The 23108-nt window shown below is 47.5% G+C and overlaps 1 protein-coding gene across 1 annotated transcript in view; it reads right to left on the bottom strand.

The window, feature by feature from the left end:
• The window catches only part of LOC141051098 (gastrula zinc finger protein XlCGF66.1-like), a 31625-nt gene extending 24360 nt beyond the window's left edge, over positions 1–7265 (bottom strand). Inside the window, exon 1 of the mRNA XM_073547974.1 lies at positions 6905–7265. The gene's annotated coding sequence lies outside the window, so the exon portion shown is untranslated. The remainder of the gene's footprint in view (positions 1–6904) is intronic.
• Between the last annotated feature and the right edge of the window lie 15843 nt (positions 7266–23108).

The following is a 23108-nucleotide window of genomic DNA, read 5'->3' as shown; positions in this document are numbered from 1 at the left end:
GGCCACAACTGTAATGCTCCATATAGTATTATGGGCCCCATATATTACTGCATACAGTATAATGGGCCCCATATATTACTTCATACAGTATAATGGGCCCAATATATTACTTCATACAGTATAATGGGCCCCATATATGACTTCATACAGTATAATGGGCCCAATATATTACTTCAAACAGTATAATGGGCCCCATATATTACTTCATACAGCATAATAGGCACCATATATTACTTAATACAGTATAATGGGCCCCATATATGACTTCATACAGTATAATGGGCCCAATATATTACTTCATCCAGTATAATGGGCCCCATATATTACTTCATACAGCATAATAGGCACCATATATTACTTAATACAGTATAATGGGCCCCATATATGACTTCATACAGTATAATGGGCCCCATATATTACTTCATACAGTATAATGGGCCCCATATATTACTGCATACAGCATAATGGGCCCCATATATGACTTCATACAGCATAATGGGCCCCATATATTACTTCATACAGTATAATGGGCCCCATATATGACTTCATACAGTATAATGGGCCCCATATATTACTTCATACAGAATAATAGGCACCATATATTACTTCATACAGCATAATGGGCCCCATATATTACTGCATACAGTATAATGGGCACCATACAGTATATTACTTCATACAGTATAATGGGCCCCATATATTACTTCATACAGTATAATGGGCACCATATATTACTTCATATAGTATAATGGTCCCCATAAATTACTTCATACAGCATAATAGGCACCATATATTACTTCATACAGCATAATGGGCACCATATATTACTTCATACAGCATAATGGGCACCATATATTACTTCATACAGTATAATGGGCCCCATATATTACTTTAAACAGTATAATGGGCACCATATATTACTTCATATAGTATAATGGTCCCCATAAATTACTGTATACAGCATAATAGGCACCATATATTACTTCATACAGCATAATGGGCACCATATATTACTTCATACAGCATAATGGGCACCATATATTACTGCATACAGTATAATGGGCCCCATATTTTATTCATACAGTATAATGGGCCCCATATATTACTTCATACAGCATAATGGGCACCATATATTAATACAGTATAATGGGCACCATATATTACTTCATACAGTATAATGGGCCCCATATATTACTTCATACAGTATTATGAGCACCATATATTACTGCATACGGTATAATGGGCACCATATATTACTTTATACAGCATAATGGGCACCATATATTACTTCGTACAGTATAATGGGCACCATATATTACTTCATACAGTGTAATGGGCCCCATATAATTCTTCTACCCAAACCCCGCTGTTCTGGTCTCCTCAGTGTATTCTGATCCTCCGCATTGCTTGGCACAGGGACATCATTAACTTTACCTATATAATTGTCCACTTGGACTGATAGTAATAGTGATTTGTTTGTACCCTGTTGTCTGGCGCTGGCCCACTTTATGGGGGTGCTCAGGGCACATGATTATACACCAGTAAAAAGTAGAAGAGGCTCAATGTGACCAGTGCCACCTAGTTTCTTACCCCTCTTATTCGACTGGTACTGTGGGCACACTGACTTGTACTGAGGAAAAGAAAGAACAGAGAGAAAAAGAAAACAGAGAGAAAGAAAGAAAGAACAGAGAAAGAAAGAGGGGAAAGAAAGAAGAGAGAGAGAAAGAAAGAGGGGAAAGAAAGAAATAACAGAGAAAGAAAGAAGAAGGAAAGAAACAGAGAGAGAAAGAAAGATTCAATAAAGATACTACAGCAGCCCTGCTCCCACTGTAGTGCCCACCTGAGCCTCCCGATGCAGGACATATCATGATCCGCTCACATGGCCGGCATTCCGAGTCCACGGCGATCCTGCTGTCTGCGCTGTTGGGGGAGGATACGGTGATGATCTGAAGCATTTCCTGAAGTGCCTCCATGGTTCCATCACAATCTCCTCCCGAAATTACCTCATTTCCAGTCAGCTTCTAGCATGTCACTTCCGGTGGAACGTCACGTGCGAATTATAAAGTGCTCCTTGGGGCTCCGCCTTGTACTCCTGTGTCCGCGGGAAAAGCTCCCAGCCGGGGCAGTGGGGCAGAATCTCTCTCAAAATCGGGACTGTCCTGCTGGGAGGTATGAATGCTCCCCACCATACACCTTGTACACGTATGGCTCCGCATACATCATACACACACGTTTCTGCTTTTTATGCCTCATACACACATGGCTCCGTTCTGTACACCTCGCACACACACGGCTCCACTCAGTACACACATGGCTCCACTCCGAAAACCTCGTACACATGCGGCTCTGCTCTGTACATCTTGTACACACATGGCCACGCTCTGTAAACCTTGTACACAAATGGCTCCACTCCGTAAACCTTGTACACGGAGTGGAGCCACACACAGCTCCACTCCGTACAAACACACAGCTCCACTCCGTACACATCTCTACAACGTACACCTCGTACACGTGCAGCTCTGTTCCGTGCACCTCCCACAAGCGCGGCTCCGCTCACCTTGTACACACACGGCTCTGCTCCTTACACCTCATACACATGCGGCTCCGCTCCTTACACCTCGTACACACGCGGCTCCGCTCCGTACACCTCGTACACACGCGGCTCCGCTCCGTACACCTCGTACACGTGCGGCTCTGCTCCGTACACCTCGTACACGTGCAGCTCTGCTCCGTGCAGCTCTGCTCCGTGCACCTCGGTCCTCGTACACACGCGGCTCTGCTCCTTACACCTTGTACACACGCGGCTCTGCTTCTTACACCTCGTACACACGCGGCTCTGCTCCTTACACCTCGTACACACGCGGCTCTGCTCCTTACACCTCATACACACGCGGCTCTGCTCCTTATACCTTGTACACACGTGGCTCTGCTCCTTACACCTCGCACACACAGGTCCGCTCCATACACCTCACACACTCGCGGCTCTGCTCCGTACACCTTGTACACACACACGGCTCCACTCCATACACATCTCTGCTCCGTACACCTCGTACACACACAGCTCCACTCCGTACACATCTCTGCTCCGTACACCTTGTACACTTGCAGCTCTGCTCCGTACACCTCACACACTCGCGGCTCTGCCACATACACCATGTAAACCCCTCGGACCCCACAAATAAACTTCCCTCATCCAGGACGATGACAGCCAGCACAGACAGCAGAGTCCTGCATAAAACAAGGGCTGATGCGCACAGGACCTGTGATGAGATCACAGGAGGGGAGGAGTCAGGGGTCACATGATCAGGGGGCCCCTGACTCCTTCCCTCTGTGATCTCATCAATTACAGCCTCTTGCACGATCCGCAGCACCAGCGTGCAGAGGCTAAATTGTAGGTGCTGCGGGTAGAGGAGCGCATAATGCTGCCCCCTGCTGCCTGCCGCTTCAGCACCTGGCTCAACTTGGCTCATTATAGCTGCGGCCCTGCTTCTAGCAGTCATGACAGTGGGCCTGCTGTCAGAGTAGACTGGCTAGACTAAGGCCTGATATTCTAGGCCTCTAATACCTATGGCTTTTCTGCACCATATGATAATCTCACTCCTGCGGTAAAGCACAATGGGGTAGAGGTCGCTCACCTTTATGCTGCCAAGCTCTTCACAGGTCAACTCCACCTGTTGTCGCTGCATGAGGGCTCTAATCTCCTTGTGCAGGGCCCATTGTCTGGGGTTGGCTTTCTCAGCTACTTGTTGCAGGAGGACAATGATTTCATTAAGACAGTTCTCAATGACATTCGTCCCAAAGTGACCATAAGGTTACATTCACATTTGTCAATATCAACCACTATCAAACCCGGATATACAAGTTTCACCCTGAGATTCGAGTTTCACCCTCCCCACCTTAACGGCAACCTCTTTATACTCCACTTGAGGCAGGGGCTGACCGTTACTTGCTATCACCGTTAAGTCTCCATCAGGGCGGCGAGTAAAATCAGTATCAGCCCAATATCATTTATACACTATGTGAGGCATAGTGGTTACCTGAGAACCGGTGTCCAAGAGGGCGTTTAACGGGATGCCATCGATCACAATGGGTAGAAAGGGGAAATCTAAGCTGCCCCAGAGCAGACCCCAAAGCAATAGGCAGCCTCCAACATACAGTATAATGACTGTGAAGCAAGATGAAAAACACTAACATAGATAGAAAGATAGGTTGAGCAAATGATGGGGCCTAAGCTAACTAAATAGGACAGGATAGAAAAGCTGCTGTCTGCAATCCGCAAAAACCCTATCCAAAAATGTACCAACAGACTAATAGGAAAAACAGGCCCTGAAGTCGCTAGGCTTCAAAAAGACTATATCAGCACTCAGGTATATTCTGAAGACAGAGCCAGAGATCAACAGATCAGAGACAAAAATGGAATTCAGCTCACCCCCGGCCGGGGATGGCTGAACTCCAAAAAACAAGGCAAACAAAAACCAGAACTAAAGTGTACAAAAAGCAGAGCAAAACTTAGCTTTGAGAAGCAGAAATCAGACTGGTCTCCAAGAATCCAGCAGGAAAATCACCAGCAAGGCAGCAGGGCGTCGGCTGCCTTATATCCAGTCATCAGTTCCTGTGACCCAGTCATCATCCACCTGCTCAGCTGTTTGGTAATCAGCCTCACTACCTTCCTTCGCCAGAAGAGGGAGTTCATCAGACCTCATTGGTGAAGGGAAAAATGAACTCACAACAGGCTATTATATTTTGGGCTGTTTACCATATTTATCTCTTCTTGGCTCCCAAATTACATGCATATACAGCATATTGTATACACTCCTTTACATTCCAGCAGTCTTTTTTCCCCAACTGCTTCCACCTGCTTATGATTTTTCATGTTGGGCCCAAATTTTTGCATGCACTTTATCACGGTTCTTGGGGATGCCCATCTACGTTACTGATATTGTTTGATATTGTGTATACTGCATACCTTTCATTGGTTGTTTCTTTTGTCTGAGTCGCCCTAGCAGTAAAGATCCCATTTATATACAACTCTGTATATAGACCCCTGTGGTATTTTCATGAGTTTGTTCATCTGTGTCACGGTTCATATATGGACTCTATTTATTCCAGGGATGTGATTGTGTTGTCTCATATTGTTTTTAAATGTTTTTAATCATCTTGGGTGTTTTTTGTCTGTCCTTCATAAAGTATTTTGATATTTTTTTCTCATCCAGGAGTGCGCTGTGTTCATGCATTGACTTTTTCTCCCCTTCTTTGATATATTTTCTTCCTGTGCATGTTGCAGTACCTGCATGTCACGGAGTGACTGACCAGTGTGACACGACCCAACGGTTGGTCGGTCACCAAGCGACACAACAACACAACACCGATGGAATAGGGGAGAGGAAGGCCCTGACAGTAGGTAATCAGGGACGGTCACCTCCTGAACTAAACCCTGAGGCTATCCCTGATCTCACCTAACACCCTATGTAGGTCCTTCTCCCGCCGACGTCAGGATACCTCGTCCCTATTTGTCACCTAGATCTGCCCTGGCTAGTGCACTGGCCGACAAGGAGCTCTAGCCTCACCTCTGCAGATAAAACACATAGGGGGAAGTGACAGACACCAAAGGGACAAGGTAACAAAAATATAATACTTAGCTTGTGCACACCGCTGCTTAACTCCACACCACAGATAGCACAGCAACAGGACTCCAAACACCAGACTTGGCTGACGTCAGAGAGCTGCGTCTGCAAAGGCTGGTCTCCAAAGATTAACTGTATCACCAACAGTCAGCTGATGCATCTGTCACCAGCAACATCAGCTAACCCAGCAGCATTGCAGTAACACCAGCTTGCCAGTGGGAAAAAAATGCATTTAACCCTCGCTGGCCTGAAAGGAAAAAAGTTTTAATGTGAGTGGAACCAGAGCTGCCACAAATCCAAAAATGGATCGTGACATTGTACTTATGCCATTTATGCCCTTTTATGTAGTGCACCTTATTTCTTAATTACATAGCTTCGGCAGATGGGTCGTCGAGATGAGTTGAAGTGGTCTGTCGACCGCCTCCTGGTGTAGGTCAGTGGTCTTCTCCTCTGTTATCGCCATGGCAGGTCATCAGAGCTCAATGCTAGCTGGTTCCTCTCTGTAGGGAAAGATGCCTGCAGATACTGGACAGTTTTAAGCAAGGTAGCCATACTCTGTTAGTTCCTGTACTTGCATTTGTACATCTGCAGTGTAGTCAGCACTCTGTGTCTGAGCATATGGTTCAACAGGTGTTTGAGGCACGGATGCTGCCCCCTGGTGGTACAGAATCTCCGAGAGGTTAGTTAGCTCAGTTTTGGCATAAGTTGTCTCCCATATTGCATGAATTTCAATTGAGCAAAGTCCATATCAGGATTTTGCAAAGACATTATACGCATTTGAATCTCATGTGAGTCGGACAGCAAGCCCTCAATGAATTGCTCCTTCAGCATCTTGTCCTCATCCTGCACACTGCCTGGATCTGTTTGTTTGATGGCTCGCAGCGCCTCCTGCAAAGTCAGTGCGTAGTCTCTGATACTGTCTTGCGCCCTATGTCTGCCGCATCTTTATCTCAGGCGCAGTTCGCGAATCAAAAGTGTCCCGTAGTTTAGCAAAAATGCTCCTGACAGTCTGGTTATCAGCATCTGGTCAGGATTTGACTTCCCTCTGGGCGGCACCAGTGGGTTGGCCGGTTAGTATGCTGAGACTCTGTCCTTCGGTCAATGTATAAACATTAAACAAGCTGTGCAGTCTTGGTGAGATTCTCCCGAATACTGTGGCAACCAGGCTGCACCTGGTATATAAGACATGGACAGCGGTAGTCCGCAGCAGCCGCTACTGGGGGGGACACTGGAGTCAGGCATCTTCCCCCCCAGTTAACCCTTGCCGGGGTGTTACTCACCGCTCCGGATGCTGCAATTCGTTACTCCTTGCAAAGCCAGTGACCAGGACTACCCTGTTGGTCACTGTACAGTTGCACTCTTGTTTCCCAGTTTCTCACATTGCATTCACAGGAGCTGGTAGCAGCTTGAATGGTCGAATGGATGGATGGATGGATGGCTCACACACTACCCCTTGCAGGGGGCCCCAGCACACACACACTTCTCAGTGCAGAGGGGTGGATCAGTGTGACCACCATAGTAAGGCAGTCTATGCAGAGAGGGGCTGGCACATTCTAATGCAAGGGGAGGCAGCAATTTCTCCATACAGTCTGAGGCAGGGGGCTGGCACCTCCTCACTGGAAGGACAAGCACTCAAAGCACAGTGTATGCAAGTGGGAGGGGCCTCTTTTGGTGCCATTTCCGAGACTCCGCCCATGATGGGGCACCCTGCATATGATTAACTCCACATGTGCTGCAGTTACGGTCGCTCTCAAAGTTCCAATGCACCACACAGCATGCAGCACCTTACACAGTTCACAAACAGTTAAGAAGCAGATATTAGGCGCACAGCTCTCCGCTTAGCGGCGGCTAATTATCCTGTTCGTGACACTAATCTTGTCGCGGTCACGCGGGCCGGGGGTACTTGGTAGCCAGGCAGGCAGTCTATCGGGGATATTACAGTGGCAATTGCCCAGAATCGTGGCCTTGACCAGACAAGTGAAAGGGGAGTATCTACAGGGGGATAATAGTTTATGGTTTTATCGTGATGCCAGCTGAGGTGTCTGGCCAGGGATGGCCAGCGCTGCAAGTGGGGTTCCCCAGGGGATAGATGGAAATGCAGCAAGGTGCGTCACACCCCTCAATAAGAACATACCCCTGGGGTGATAATGGGGGTTCTAATGAGCAGTGCAGCAGAAAGAAGCGAGAAGGCGAAGGAGTTCAGTCTTTATCTTTACTGCTGATGGATGGTCAAGATGGTCTCAGTCAATTTTTTCCTAATACTCCAAAGCTGTATTGCTATTCAAATTTCACATATTCCACATTGACATGCTTTAGCATGATAGAGTACAACTTTTTTTTGTATATTGTATATGGAGGTAGCTCCTCTTGGTATGCACCTATTCACACTAGTCTGGATGTGCCAGACAGTTTTTTGTCTTTCGTATGTTAGCTTACTGACCGAGCACTCCGCCCTCTGCCAGGTGGTGATTTTAATTACAGCAGGTCCCACTTACCCATAAATGCAGGCATTGCTGACAGAGGTGTCCACATTCACCCAGGAATTCAGACATCAGCCTTAGAGAGGTATTCACACAGGTCAGGGACCCATCAGACTGACCACCTTGACGATGGTTGATGGGCAGATAATATTTGGCCAAATTTTATGCTAAGCGTCTCATATTTTTTCCCAATACTCCAAAGCCATATTGCTATTCAAATTTCACATATTCCACATTGACATGCTTTAGCTTGATAGAGTGCAACCCTTCTTGTATATTGTATATGGAGGTAGCTACTTCTGATATGCACCTATTCACAATAGTCTGGATGTGCCATCAGTTTTTTGTCTTTTGATGATGGATTCAGGTTGAATTCAGGGGTTCTGATCACCAGGTCCAGGATCTGGCTAGTCTGGAAGCAGCTGGAGTCCACTTCTCTAAGTGGGTAGAATAAAGCCCCCGTTACACACTGCGATATCGCTAGCAATATCGCTGTAAAGTCACCGATTTTGTGACGTTGCAGCGATATTGCTAGCGATATAGCTGCATGTGATACTTACCTCCGACCGGCTCCCCCGCTGGTTATCGCTGATCACGTGAGAAGCTCCTGGATCATTCCTCGTCGGTCACTTCCTGCGGCGCTTCCTGCTGTGACGACGAGCGACGCATGGAGCCGGGCGGGAGGACGCAGGATCGCCGCGTCTGACAGGTAAGTAGCGACCCCCGACCCCAGCGATGTCGCTGGTGAGATCTGCCTGTGTGGCAGCTCACTAGCGACCACCCAGCGATTCACCAGCGATCCTGACAACGTCATATCACTGGTCGGGATCGCTGGTGAGTCGCTAGGTGTAATGGTACCCTAAGACATCCTTTCTCTGCCTGTCTGTTTGGAGATTCAACAGTTTATCAGCTGATCTGTACTCCCTGGTTGTCTGTTCTGTAGCAGCTACAGCCAGCATACATTGTGAGCTCTTTGCAAGCTGTTCTCTCAGTCCCAGCTCTGAGCCCTCTGTAATGTGGTGCTTTTAGTGCTGCAGAGGAGGCCAGAGAACCTGCAGTCCCCCGGTCTCCAGATTCTGCTCTCAGGACTTGCAATCCATGGTATCCCAGGATTCTAGTGGCCTGCTCTCCTCTTAATCCTAGGGTGAGCCTTCCATAGCTCCTGTCAGGGTCCTGACAGCGCCGGCGTACAGTCTCCACTAAGCAGGGACTCACCCGCACCGTAGGGACCCCTGGGGACAAGAACAGCAGGAAAATAAAGATGCACAGGACCTGAATGTAGAAGTTTAGCAAGCCGGCACACGACCTATGGTCATGTGAACAGTCATGTTACTGCCAGGGGGCGGGGCTTAGCGTCCTGCTTTCAAAGAAGGTAGAAAACTCAAAGTCGGGCAAAGCGGGGGTCATGCACAGTACAGGCAAGCGAGGTACAGGAGGGATAAACAGACTGGAGGTCAGACAAAGCCAAAGGTCATACACAAGATATCAGTAAAGTACCAGGATATTATCATCTAAAGTACTCCGCCACGTTCGAGGACCACCTGAAGCGGTCGGGGCAGGTGCTCGGCCGGCTGCAGAAGTACGAGTTAAAGGTAAAGCCCCAGAACGAATAGTCAGGGCCAAGCAGAGATCAAAACCAAATAGACGTCGAAGGTACCAAGCAGAATCCAAAGCAATATCCAGAGAACAAACCGAGTCATACACAGAGAATCAAGCAACCAGAACACAGCACTAACACACTCAGGGGTCACCACACAATGCCAAGGGCGAAAGTATAACTGACAGGGGATGGGAGCTTCCTGAGGCTATAAGAAGCCTCCCCAGAACCAATGAGAGGCCACCATAATAGGTCCCAGGTGTGCAGGTTTGAGTCTGCACTGAGGTCAGAACATTAACCCCAGCAGTGCCGGTCACCCAGCACAGGTATCATGACAGTACCCCCCTCTCAACGGAGGGCCTCTGGACCCCCAGGCTTGCCCGGGTATCTAGCATGGAAAGCCCGAACCAGACGATCCGCATGCATCAACCGGGCCAGCACCCAGGACCTGTCCTCCGGCCCATACCCCTTCCAATGAACTAGGTACTGTACTGACCGCCGTACCAACCTAGAATCTACGATGTGACCAATCTCATATTCCACATGTCCCTCAACCGAAACCGGAGGGGCAGCGGACTCGGATTCTCCCCGGACTGCTTCAAACGGCTTCAGTAGAGATCTATGGAAGACGTTAGGGATCTTGAAAGAGGGTGAAAGGCACAGCCTGTACGCTACTGGGTTGATTTTTTCCACAATCTTGTACGGGCCAATGAATTTGGTGCCCAACTTGGCTGACGGAATCTTTAACTTAATGTTTCGTGTGGAGAGCCAACTTTCTCTCCAACCTGAAACATGGGACCAGGTGTTCGTTTCCTGTCCGCGAAAAACTTATACCTGCCTTGAGACCTAGATATACGCCGCTGGACTTCTGCCCATGTATCTTTTAACCACTGAACAGAGTCCTCAGCCCCGGGGCACCCCGTATCCAGATGAGAAAACTCACCAAAATGAGGACTGAACCCTTAGTTGATGAAGAAAGGGGACATACCAGTGGATTGACTCATCCGACTATTGAAGGCATTCAGCCAACGGCAGTATATCACACCAGTTATTCTGTCTAGCAGAAGTCAGTCATCTGAAGATCTGTTCCAGAGACTGATTAGTGCGTTCCGTCTGACCATTACTCTCAGGATGGTATGCAGACGAAAAGGACAGAGATGTCCCTAATTTTTTGCAGCAAGCACGCCAAAACTTAGCCACAAACTGCACACCACGATCACACACCACATTCAGGGGTACCCCATGCAAGCGGACCACATGCTGCACAAACAATCTGGATAAGGTCTCAGCAGAAGGTAATGCGGACAGGGGTACAAAATGAGCTGAGCCTGCTTTGAAAATCTGTCCACCACTACCCATACCACCGTATTACCCCTGGAAGAGGGAAGATTGGTAATAAAATCCATGGACTGATGGGTCCACGGTCTTTTGGGAACTTCCAAGGGCATCAGCTCCCCCGCCGGCCGGCTATGGGAGCTTTTAGAACGAGCGCAGACCCCACAACCAGAAATTAATTTCTTTATATCAGAACCAAGAGTAGGCCACCAGAAGATCCTAGCCACCGCAAATCGCGTGGCTGATAAACCAGGGTCAGCACACAGCTTGGATTCGTGGAACTCTTCCAAGAGTTTAAGGCGAAGTTGCTCTGGGACAAACAACTTGCCCCCTGGCTTGGCCGCAGGAGCCAGCGACTGGGCCCCCTCAATTTCCCGTTCCAATTCAGACGAGATCCCTGCTAACACCACCCCAGGGTGCAGGATGGAGGACGGTGGCTCAGGGGCAGACACAGGGTGAAAACTACGAGATAAGGCGTCAGCCTTGACATTCTTTGACCCTGGACGGAATGTAATAGTAAACTGGAAACGAGAAAAAAAAAGTGACCAACGGGCCTGTGTGGGCGTTAATCTTTTAGCAGACTCAATGTATGACAAATTTTTGTGATCAGTGATCACAGTAACCGGGTGACTGGCCCCCTCCAAAAAGTGCCTCCATTCCTCAAACGCCAACTTGACCGCAAGAAGCTCTCTATTGCCTACATCATAATTTCTTTCAGCAGCAGAGAACTTCCTAGAAAAGAAAGCACATGGCCTGAGGTTGGTTAGAGTGGCAGACCCTTGGGATAACACTGCCCCCACCCCCACCTCGGAGGCATCAACCTCCACCACAAATGGTTTGGAAGGATCTGGCTGTACCAAGACAGGAGCAGACATAAAACATTTTTTCAGCGTCGCAAAGGCCTCTTTTGCGAGTGAGGACCAATTTCTCACATCCGCACCTTTGCATGTTAGATCCGTGAGAGGTTTACCATTTGCGAAAACCCCCGGATAAAATTGCAGTAATAATTGGCGAACCCCAAGAAGCACTGAAGACCCTTAAGATCTCGGGGTTGCACCCAATCCGCAATTGCCTGTACCTTCTTGGGGTCCATGCGAAAACCCTCACGGGATACAATTAATCCCAAAAAAGACAATTCTTGCACACAGAATACACATTTCTCCAATTTGGCATACAGATGATTTTCTCTCAGTCTTTGGAGAACAGTTCGTACATGTTCCAAATGAGAATGCTTGCCAGAGGAGTATATCAAAATATAATTTAAGTAGATAACGACAAAACGACCAATGAGATCCGAGAATACCATGTTGATGAAATTCTGACTAAATTTTCAAACAGTCCCTCAGTCGTGAGGAACGCGGTTTTCCATTCATCCCCCTCTCGGACCCTTATCAAATTATATGCCTCCCGAAGATCCAGTTTAGAAAACCACTTTTCCCCTGATAGTTGGTTACACAAATCGGGAATCAACGGAAGGGGGTACGTATTCCGTACCGTAATCTGATTAAGCTCCCGAAAATCGAGACAGGGACATAACCCGCCAACTTTTTTCTTTACAAAAAAGAAACCTGCCGCCACAGGTGAGACTGAAGGACGTATGTGTCCTTTGCGCAGACTTTCAGCAATGTACTCCTTCATAGCCAAGCGCTCTGGACCGGACAAATTAAACAGACGGGCTTTAGGTAATTTAGCCCCCGGGACCAGCTCAATAGCGCAGTCAAAGGATCTATGTGGCTGCAATGTCTCGGCCTCGCTTTCGGAGAATACATCTTCGAAGTCCTTCAGGCATTCCGGAATACCTTCCAGCTCGACAGATGATACAGACACAGATTTAACAGGTTCAACCAGCAGTGCGGATTTATCACATAACTTAAAATCATTAAACCCCCATTGAACAATCTCCCCTGTTTTCCAGTTAATAACTGGGTTATGACGTTGTAACCAGGGCATGCCCAACACCAACCCTGCAGGTAGATTGTCCAGAACAAAACAACTTAGGTTTTCCACATGAGTAGCGCCCACTCTGAGGAAAAACAAGTCAGACATAAAGAGAATTCCCTCCTTAGTGAGGGGAGAGGAGTCAATGGCCATCACCTTGATCGGAACCTTGAGCCTAACTGTCCCTATCTTACAGTGTGTGACCAATTGGGAGTCAATGAGGTTAATCGATGATCCGCAGTCCACAAAGGCGGTAGAGGAAAAAGAACTACCGTCCTCAAACAGATCCACATGCAGTAACACTTTAGAAAATGAGGAAAAGGGTACCTGAGGGTCTAAGTAGTCTCCCCGTTGACTATCCAGACCTAGTCGTTTCCCGCCGACCGGGTTGAAGGCGGGCAATCAGGACACTCCCTTTTCCAATGTCCCGTTTTACCGCAGTAAAAGCATAACTGCTTGTCCTTCCGGCGTTTCCTCTCTGTATCCTTCAGGGAGAGGGCGCCTACATCCATGAGCTCAGGGGCAGTCTCTTTTCCACTGGGGAACAATGGAGTTTCCACCTGCATCACCCCTCTGGCCCGCAGCCTGCGGTCCATCCGGGCGGCCTGGGTCATGGCGTCCTCGAGGGAGTTAGGTGGGGGATGTAATGCCAAGGCATCCTGCAGCCGCTTGGACAAGCTTCTGCGAAAGAGTCCTGGGAGTACGGCGTCGTTCCAAGAGACCTCTGCGGCCCAGTGGCGGAATTCAGTACAAAACCACTCAGCTGAGTGTTTCCCCTGACAGACGCTCATCACCATGTCCTCTGCCAATCGCACTCGGTCCGGCTCATCATATATGTGCCCGAGGGCCTCAAAGAATGCATTCACAGACACTCTCTCAGGGGCAGTGGGAGGAAGGGAGAAAGCCCAAGCTTGTGGGGACCCTCTTAACAGAGACATAATGACCCCAACCTTCTGACTTTCGTCCCCAGAGGAACGTGGTCTCAAACTAAAAAAAGGTTTGCACCCCTCCATGAAGACCCTGAACTCCTTTTTGTTTCCAGAAAAAAAGTCAGGCAGTTTAACAGGTGGTTCTGGGGACACCAAAACAACATCACTCACCCCAACCCCCAGAGACCCAGCAGCTAAAGCCCCCCGCACTGTCTCAGAAACCAGCTGCTGAGAACGAGCCAAAGCTTGCTGCTCTAGAGATAAACCCTGAAACATCCGACTAAGGCTACTTTCACACTTGCTTTTTTTTGCAGCGCGTTTTTCCCACAAAAAAACGCATACAAATGCTGCGTTTTTTTCAAGCATTTTTATGTGCATGCATGAAAAAAACGCAGCGTTTTTATCCGTTTGTATGCGTTTTTAGTGCGTTTTTACCGCGTTTGTGTTTTTTTCCAACATTAGTTGGCCTCACCAAAAAAATCAAGATAGGGTTAGAATTAACACTAACCCAAACCATGACATTACTAACCCTAACCTTAACCCTTAACCAAACCATACTAACACTAACCCTAACCCTAACCCTTAACCAAACCATACTAACCCTAACCCTTAATCAAACCCTACTAACCCTAACCCAAACCCTAACCCTCAACCCTAACTAACCCTAAACCCTAACCCTTAACCAAACCATACTAACCCACACCCAAACCCTAACCCCCCTTAACTAACGCTAACTCTAACCCAAACCCCTAATTTCCATTGTCTAACCAATGGTCAACAAAAACCGCATGCGCAAAAAAACGCATACATGAGCATGCCAATGCGCACGTATGCGCACCCATAGACTTACAATAGGTGTCTTGCTGTAAAAAAAACGCATTGCACGCGCATGCGTTTTTTTAAGGCAAGTCGGACGCCCCAAAAATGCAACAGGATGCATTTTGTGCGCCCGAGCCCACACCACAAAAAAACGCATGCGTGTAAAAACGCATACAAACGCATGTGTATGCGCACATAAGCACGTCCCATGCAAAATGTAGGGGAAAAAAGCGCATACGTTTTTAGCGCTAAAATACAGCGCAAAAAAACGCAAGTGTGAAACCAGCCTCAGACTTTTCATCTGGTCAGCCAGAGACTGTATGGGATCCATAACTCTCTGCATAAAAAAACCCCCCAAAAACTTAATGGTCAGTTATAATGTCAGGGTCCTGACAGTGCCGGCGTACAGCCTCTGCTAAGCAGGGACTCACCCGCACCATAGGGACCCCTGGGGACAAGAACAGCCGGAAAATAAAGATGCACAGGACCTGAATGTAGAAGTTTAGCAAGCCGGCACAGGACCTAAGGTCATGTGAACCGTCATGTTACTGCAAGGGGGCGGGGTTTAGCGTCCTGCTTTCAAAGAAGGTAGAAACCTCAAAGTCGGGCAAAGCGGGAGTCATGCACAGTACAGGCAAGTGAAGTACAGGAGGGATAAACAGACTGGAGGTCAGACAAAGCCAAAGGTCATACACAAGATATCAGTAAAGTACCAGGGATGAGACAGAATGGATAGTCAGGGCCAAGCAGAGATCAAAACCAAACAGACGTAGAAGGTACCAAGCAGAATCCAAAGCAATATCCAGAGAACAGACCGAGTCATACACAGAGAATCAAGCAACCAGAACACAGCACTAACACACTCAGGGGTCACCACACAATGCCAAGAGCGAAAGTATAACTGACGGGGGATGGGAGCTTCCTGAGGCTATAAGAAGCCTCTCCAGAACCAATGAGAGGCCACCATAATAGGTCCCAGGTGTGCAGGTGAGAGTCTGCACTGAGGTCAGAACATTAATCCCAGCAGTGCCAGTCACCCAGCACTGGTATCATGACAGCTTCAACCCTGGAAACTCCACGTGCTCCTTCTTCCCTTCCACACACTACTCTGCCCTCTCTCTCTTCTCCCCCCAGCCAGAAGAGGCAGTCACCCTACAAACTAAGGGCTTGTGCTCCCCCGTTTGGTCAGGGATGGGCTTGAGTATGGACGCGTGGTTTATTTAGTATAGGGAGCATCATTTACTTCCAGACATGATATCGCCACTGGTTAGGGAGGCAATACCAATGTGACGGCCAGACTGCAGGGGCACCACAAGACCCTCCTCTACATCTCTTCAAAGGGGCATTGGCGTGCCTCTAAATTTTTGGCGGCCCTTGCATTCACTGATTCACTGCACAGTATGGGAGATCCACTTCCTAATAATGGGAACACTGTTTTCAGGGGGCCCTCCTGTACGTCTCTTCAAAGGAGTATTGGGGTGTGTCCAAATTTTGGGCTGCCCTGTCACTCACTGCATATGCAATAACAGTATAGGAGACCCACTGTTTAATAATGGGAACAACAAAGCATAGCCGGCTGATGACTCTCTAAGAATAATAAGGGCCAACTGCTGGCCCTTTAAGAATAGTAAAGGCCGCCTGATGGCCCTATAAAAATAGGCTTTGTGACTTTCAGAGTCCCTCTTTCATAAATTAAACAGGATGTGTCTGATGATGTGTCACACACCACATGGCCAGAAAAGGTTGTAGAATGTTAAAATGACATTTCCGAGTGAATCCATTTGTCTTGGTTGAAAGCAATGCTAAAGTTCAAAAATGCATCAAAAACACTATGTGTGAACATAGCCCAAGGTGTGGAGGAGAATTTTTGTTTTTGGTTATTTATTTTGCCTTATAAACAAGTCATTATTCTAGAAAGGATGTTCCTTAACATATTTCCCAGGAAAATACATTTTGGTGTTGTTTTTCTATGTTTTATTGGAAGTCTGTAAAAGTGGTGCAAGACTCTGACAACATTGTTCACAGCAATGACCTGGGAGTCATAAATGCTTCCAGGGGTCTTCCCCATGCCATTTGAGCACTGTTACAGAATGCTGTAGATAAGCCCCTGATGGCTGTGGCCGCAGCTTATAGGTCAAAAAGGGGGTGACAGACTCCCTTTAAAGGTTATTTGATTCATACTTCCCAAACAACAGATAACATGAATCAGAGTCTGGCTGCACAATTGTAGCAAGGTATATACTTAACTTCTCTGGTTGTTTTTTTCCAGGGCTATTCTAGGAAATTGCTCTAGCTATGGACTAGACATTTCAAACGTCTGGGGTGGCACTGGATTTATCTCGTCTCTAATTATTGTTAGGCGTCGGGTTCCTGCCACTGCACAGCAGGAATCCAGAGCCTTGCACCCAGCGGTCTCCCATTCTTCTTCAGCCGCAGTGGAGCCTGCTCAGCAGATTCATCGGTCCCAGTGCTCTGTCCAGGCCAACTCCATGGGTTTACTTGCTGCTGCCACCTCTGGCACAGCTATGACAATGCATGCTGCTCAGCAGCAAGATTCTCCAGGGACTAAGTCCTCATGTCGGGCCACTGAGCATGCCCGTGGAGTGATCTCCCATTGGAGATCGAGGGTCACATGCTCAGGTCCTGCTCAGGTTCAGATTGGCCCATCCGAGAAGCCAGGAAGGTCCAGGATGCCCGTGGCTATAAAAGGTTCGCATGGCCGCTCGCTAGGATAGACTGTATTTACAGACTATGTGGAGTGAGTGATGTATGCACGCATGAATGTCTCTGGTGAATGACCCATTAAGAAACCCCTACCCTTGGTACGCATGTGTTGTGCAGCCTAGCCTGCTAGCGCCCAGGCTTAGGCTTAGGTAGGACAGAGAGTGATCACCCATTTGAGATCGAGGGTCACGTGCTCAGGTCCTGCTCGGGTTCGGATTGGCCCATCTGAGAAGCCAGGAAGGTCCCGGATGCCCGTGGCTATAAAAGGTTCGCATGGCCGCTCGCCCATGCGCTAGGATAGACTGGTTTTTTTACAGACTATGTGAAGTGAGTGATGTATGTACCCTTGGTACGCATGTGTTGTGCAGCCTAGCCTGCTAGCGCCCAGGCTTAGGCGTAGGTAGGACAGAGGTTGAGTCAGGCATCAGTCCTCACCAGGGACTCGGCATGCCTCAGTGCACGTGCTCCATAGTCAGCGTCTATAGCGGCGTTCGCGGCAGCGATGCCGCGCGTTCAGTGGGCCTAGAAGGACTCTAACCCCGTGTCCTTGGGGTAGAGTTCTGTGGCCGTACACTGTGCGCTCTTTTAGCCGAGCTCTGTGAGCACAAACAGGCTCCGGCGTTTATGTTCAGCGGTAGTGCGGCTCTGTGAAGCAACAGAGTCCGCCCCTGTACACACCGGGTGATGATAACCCGCGTGTTCTTATAGTATACCGCCATATAGCATCCGCCATTGCTGAGAAGCAGGTTAACACCCCTGCATGGTGGACCCCGGGCTGCGACCGCACCTTATTACCATCTTTATTATTTGGTGCATTCCGCCAGCCCTAACACCTATGGACCACGTCCAGGTCTTCAAACTATATTATCTCTGATACGCCGTAGTGCTTCACAGAATATACCAGAATGCAATTACAGAGACAATCATTGATTTATGCTGTACACAGTTTGGACAACAAGTTGACTGGCTCATTTTCTGATAGGAATACCCGCTGTGGACGCATTCGTCATTTGGTTTACAGACTGCTCCGCCAGTGTGTCCGTGCTGGGGGCAGAATTATTGCGTGCGTGGGTGGTGCGATTATACACGGTGGTGCCTCATGTGTGGAAGTGGTGAGCGATGTGGGAACTCGGGACTCTGTGCTTCCCACTTGTTTCGCGACGGGTGAAACATGGGACGCTGTCTCCTGGTTGTTAGGCAATGCAGGATGCTGCCCAGCCTGTTGTTAGGAAATTGGTGGGAATGTGTGCACTATGCTGCATAGGTGAGCAGGGAGTTGCTTCCTGGACATGACTGGGAGGTTTGCATCACCTGATTGTTATCCTTAGATTTGGGCTGGCTATTTAAGGCCTGCTTCTAATCCAATTTAATGCTGTTTATTCAGTTTCTTTGCGTAGTGGTATGGTGAGTGCTTCCTGGTTGGGTTCTGGTTGCTTCTCAGTAGTTGCTAATGGTTATTATTGGTTCTCCTTTATTAACTGTTGTCCCAGGGTTTCCTTTTGGTTTTCATTTGGGAATTAATGGTGCTAGCTTTGGAATTAGTTCTTGTACCTGAATTGTCCGTGTTATCAGACGCCAGGTGTCCTGCATCAGCAGTCCAGAAAGGGCTCTGTAAAGCCCATCTCCCCTTCGAGAGCGAGTGAAGAATATCACGGCCCTTAAGGACTTGCCTAGCATTGGTGGCTTGTGAAAAGTGTGTCTTGTGACTGCGCTTTTGCTGGTCTGTTGCGAATCGCTAATGAGAACATTTTCAGCTCTTCTTTGACTTGCCTAACTCAAACTTATGGCTTTATAGAATACTATGTAGAGATAAGACAATTTTCTGAAATTCAATGTCACCAGTTTTGCCAAATTTTGTAAAAAACTTAATTTGAGCATTGATTCGCCGTGAATCAAAATTACTCCAAAGCTTCCAATTTCCCCGAAAAGACTTGTAAGTGTGATTGCATTCAGGGGCACTATGACCACTTTGATCATTGTGTCCCTTCTTGCCTCTACCTCAGATACAAAGTGACTCTTCTATATCTCTCTAAAACACATCTGCGTTATTCTCACTTCTTCACATACTAACCTTGTTGAGGGTTCAGGAGGGAAGGAGTACGATTTGACTTTTGGAGCACATATTTTACAGGAATAGTTGGAGGCATCATGTCGTATTTGAAGAGCCCCTGAAATTCCAAAATGGTGATAACCTTTAAAAGTGACCCCCTTTTGCAAAACAACTGCGCTCAAAGAATTCATGGAAAGGTTTGCTAAGCATTTTGACCTCACAAGTGTTTCACTGATTCCTTTACCATGGACTTGTAAAAATTAAACATTATATTAAAAAAAAAAAAATTTTTTTTTTTTTTATTAATTTTCTCAAGAGGTAATCTGAAAAAAGTAACCCACAGTTTATTACACAATTTCTTCCCAATTCAGCAATATGTGATTGTACACTGCTGTTTGGGCAGAAGGGAAGGAGCGCCACTTTATTTTTTAAATAGTTTCTGGTTACCACATAGAAGTTGCAGAGCCCCTGAGGCATTAATTAGTCGGATACCTCCCTGCCCTATACCCGAAGTGAACTAATTTTGAAAAATACAGCCCATGAGGCATTTATGAGTTGAACATTTTTAATCCAAAACTGTTTACAAAAATTAGTATGTGGCAGATGACAAAATTTTTCCTCAATTACATTTTAGTTTATTTTTCATTAAAGCAGCTGTATAATTTTTTGGAAGCAAGAGTAAAGACAACAAAGATGTTTTTTATTTTATTTTTTACAACTGGGCAGAATAATATGAAAACATTGTACTTTGGGTTGTTAAAGATGATGCTGTGACTTGTCAATTATGTATATTTTCATAGTTTATCCCTTTCTATGACGCACTTAATAGCAAACTCCACATCTAGATGGTTGAACTGTACACATGATGTAAAGTGGCTAAACAGCAGAATCAATTTTTTTTTTTTTATCTTGCCCGTCTGTTGTTGAGGTAAAGTATTTGGCAACTGATAACTCCAAGTGGGTGATAGATAGTATCCACTAAAGTTGTGTACTTCTTCCCTCTGTATGAAGTTGAGAGATCATAAGCAGCCAGCAAAAAAAATTGTAAGCAGGTTATCTTTAAATCTCTCCTGTATGAGATGTAAAGACAAACTTGATCTCACTGCACAGCAATTACAAGTTGCAGTAAGCATAACAGACATAAGGGTGATAATTGACACTTTTGAGCTCTCATCTCAAGACAAGCAGTGTGAAAGGAGTGGCAGTAGCGCTGAGCCAGCAGCACTAAAAAAGGAGAATAGGAGGGTTTGTAATATGACACAGCTAAACTCAGCAGTGCTGCCCCTATCTCCACAGGGACTGCTAGGAGATGAAAGTTAAAAGGTGTCAGTAAAGGGGGTTTTACACATAGCAATATCGCTATAACATCACCGATTTTGTGACGTTATAGCGATATCGCTATGTGTGATACTTACCTCCGACCGGCTCCCACGCTGTCCATCGCTGATCGCGCGAGAATGTCCGGCTCCATTTCTCGTCGTCAGCTTCCTGCTGGGCTTCCTGCTGTGACGACGAGCGACGCGTGGAGGCGGGCGGGAAGACGTCAGGATCGCTGTGTGTGAAAGGTGAGTATCGTGCGCTGCGTCGCTGCTGCATCGCTGAGGTCTGCCTGTGTGACAGCTCACTAGCGATCATTTAGCGATGCACCAGCGATCCTGACCAGGTCGGATCGCTGGTGCATCGCTAAATGTAAAGAGGCCTTTATAGCACATATATACAGCCTATATAGTGTCCAGGATTGCAGAACGGCGCTGGAAGAAAACAAATTCGCAAGAGGACTTCACCACATTCAAACAGGCAACACTCGATTTCAAATCTGCCCTCACCTCTGCTAAACAGGCCTACTTCACAACCCTTGTATCTTCCCTATCTTACAACCCAAAACAGTTATTCAAAACTTTTAACTCCCTCCTTCGCCCACCACTGCCTCCTCCAACCTCCCTCATCTCTGCCGAGGACTTTGCCACACACTTCAAAAACAAGATTGACCAAACAAGGCAAGTATTCATCACTCAATCACCACAACCCCTTTGTATACCAGACCAATGCCCAAACCCCATAACCTCACTCTCCAACATCACTGAGGTGGAACTTAATCGCCTCTTCTCCAAATTGCACCTCACAACCTGTGCACTTGACCCCATCCCATCCCACCTCCAACCCAACTTCACCACCACACTTATCCCATCCCTAACCCACCTCTTCAACCTATCACTAACGTCCGGTACCTTCCCTTCTGCTTTCAAGCATGCCACAATCACGCCTATCCTTAAAAAGCCAACCCTCGACCCAACCGCTATGTCCAGCTATCGCCCAATATCGTTGCTCCCATTCGCTTCCAAACTCCTGGAACAGCACGTCCACCCTGAACTTTCCTCCCACCTATCATCTAACTCGCTCTTTGACAATCTACAATCTGGTTTCCGCCCCCATCACTCCACTGAGACAGCCCTGACCAAAATTACTTACGACCTACTTACAGGCAAATCAAATGGACAATACTCTATACTCCTGCTTCTAGACCTGTCCGCTGCATTTGACACAGTTGACCACTGCCTCCTACTACAGATCCTCTCCTCCTTCGGCATCAAAGGCCTTGCCCTATCCTGGATTTCCTCATACCTTTCCAACCGCACATTCAGCGTCTCCAACTCCCACACCACCTCCTCATCCCACCCTCTCTCTGTTGGAGTCCCCCAAGGCTCTGTTTTAGGACCCCTACTCTTCTCAATCTATACACTTGGTCTGGGGCAACTCAAAGTCCCACGGATTCCACTACCACCTTTATGCTGATGACACTCAGATCTACCTCTCTGGCCCAGACGTCCTCTCTGCTGTCCAGAATCCCAGAGTGTCTATCAGCCATATCCTCCTTCTTCTCCTCTCGCTTCCTCAAAATCAATGTAGACAAATCTGAACTCATCATCTTTCCTCCATCTCACAGATCTTCTTTACCCGACCTAGCTATAACAATTAATGACATCACACTTTCCCCAGTACCAGAAGTCCGCTGCCTCGGAGTAACCTTTGACTCTGCCCTGTCCTTCAAACCGCACATCCAAGCTCTTTCTACCTCCTGTCACCTCCAGCTCAAAAATATTTCCAGAATCAGTCCTTTCCTCAACCCTCAATCTACTAAAATGCTTGTGCATGCCCTCATCATCTCCCGCCTCGACTACTGCAACATCCTTTTCTGTGGTCTCCCTGCTAACACCCTTGCACCTCTCCAGTCCATCCTTAACTCTGCCGCCCGACTAATTCATCTCTCTCCTCGCTACTCCTCCGCTTCTCCCCTCTGCAAATCTCTTCACTGGCTCCCATTCCCTCAGCGTATCCAGTTCAAATTACTAATTCTGACCTACAAGGCCATCTATATCCTGTCTCCTCCATATGTCTCTGAACTAATCTCCCGATACCTTCCCTCGCGTAATCTCCGATCCTCCCAAGACCTCAATCTCTCCTCCATACTTATTCGCTCCTCACCCGACCGCCTCCAAGACTTTTCCCAAATAGCCCCCATCCTCTGGAATTCCTTGCCCCAACAAGTCCGACTATCAACCACATTTGGATCCTTCAGACGGAACCTGAAAACCCACCTCTTCAAGAAAGCCT

This window comes from Dendrobates tinctorius, unplaced genomic scaffold, assembly GCF_039654945.1.
Source record: "Dendrobates tinctorius isolate UK_male_01 unplaced genomic scaffold, ASM3965494v1 ptg000155l, whole genome shotgun sequence".
NCBI lineage: Eukaryota > Metazoa > Chordata > Amphibia > Anura > Dendrobatidae > Dendrobates > Dendrobates tinctorius.
This window is presented reverse-complemented; position numbering and strand designations above follow the sequence as displayed.